The sequence below is a fragment of the Sapajus apella genome, unplaced genomic scaffold (assembly GCF_009761245.1).
Source record: "Sapajus apella isolate SASKATOON/1434 unplaced genomic scaffold, GSC_monkey_1.0 scaffold16, whole genome shotgun sequence".
Classification (NCBI taxonomy): domain Eukaryota; kingdom Metazoa; phylum Chordata; class Mammalia; order Primates; family Cebidae; genus Sapajus; species Sapajus apella.
This window is the reverse complement of record NW_022436956.1, coordinates 4,803,020-4,804,784: the sequence shown is the minus strand read 5'-3', so window position 1 is coordinate 4,804,784 and position 1,765 is coordinate 4,803,020.

The window sequence follows — 1,765 nt, the reverse complement described above, 5'->3', positions numbered from 1 at the left end:
TCAAAGATCAGTTGGCCATTTTTTATGAGGCCCTATGTCTGAGCTCTGTATCCCATTTCATTAACTTATTTGTCTATTTCCCATCAATATAACACTATTCTGATCACTGGAGCATTATTGCAAGTTTTAGAGCTGGGTAGTGTCAGTTCTCCGACTTTGTTCTCTTTCAATGTTGTGTTGGCTACTCTGGGTCTCTTGCTTCTCCACATAACCTTTAGAATTAGCCTGTTGATAGTCACAAAATAACATGCTGGGGTTTTGATTGGGATTGCACTGAGTCTCTAGATCAAGTTAGGAAGAGCTGATGTCTTCACAGTGTTGGGTCTTCCTATCCATGAATGTGGAACATCTCATCATTTGTTTAGTTTTTCTTTGACTTCCTTCATTAGAGCTTTGTAGGTCTTTATTTTCATATTGCTCTTGGGTATATTATGTTAGGTTTGTACCTAAGTATTTCATTATTTTGGGGGCCAATGTAAATGGCATTGTGTTTTAAATTTCAAATTCCACTTGTTCATTGCTGGTATATAGGAAAGTGATTGACTTTTGTATGGTAACCTTGTATCCTACAACCTTGCTTAATCACTTAGGTGGGTCTTTCTGGTCAACTCTTTTGGATTTTCTGCATAGACAATCACGTTACAATTGCGAACAAAAACAGTTTTATTTCTTCCTTCCTAATCAGTATACATTTTATTTCCTTTTTCTGATCTCATTGGATTATCTAAGGCTTCCAGTACAATGTTGAAAAGGAGTGGGGAGAGGGGACATTCTTGTCTTGTTGCTGATCTTAGTGGGAAAGTGTTGAGTTTTGTAGTTTTTTCACTGACATTTTTTTTTTTTTTTAAATTAAGCTGAGGAACTTTCCCTCTATTTCTAGCTTGCTGAGAGTCTTTATCATGAATTGGTGTTGAATTTTGTAAAATGCTTTTTTCTGCATCTATTGATATGTTTATGTGATTTTTCATTTTTACCTTGTCAATGTGACAGATTATGTTAGCTGAGTTTCAGATGTTGAACCACCCTTGCATACTTGGGATGAATCTTATCTGGTGTATATTTCTTTTTATGCATTGTTGGATTTGATTTGCTAATATTGTGTTGAGATTTTTTGTTTGTGTTTATAAGAGATATTGGCCTATAGCTTTCTTTTCTTTTAATATCTTTGTCTTGTTTTTGTGTTAGGGTGATGATGGCCTCACAGCATGAATTAGGAATGAATTATTCCCTCTGCTTCTATCTTCTGGGAGAAATTGCAGAGAATTGATATAATTTTTTTTCTTAAATGTTTAGGAGAATTCACCAGCAAACCCAGGTGGACCTAGTTCTGTTTTGAAAGGATATTCATTGTTAATTCAATTTCTTTAATAAATATAAGTTGATTCAGAATGTTTATTTCTTCTTGTGTGAGTTTTGACAGATTGCATTTTTAAAAGATATTGATCCATTTTATCAAGGTTAGCAAACTTGCCAGCATAAAGTTGTTCATAGCATTCCTTTGTTATCCTTTTAATGTCCATGTGATCTGTAGTGTTAGTCCCTTTCTCATTTTTTATATTGGTAACTTGTGTCCTCTCTCTTTTCTTTTTTAATATATATATTTTATTGCACTTTAGGTTCTGGGGTACATGTGAAGAATATGCAGGATTGTTGCATAGGTACGTACATGGCAATGTGGTTTGCTGCCTCCATCCCCATCACCTATATCTGGCATTTCTCCCCCTGTTATCCCTCCCCAACTCCCTACCCCACACTGTCCTTCCTC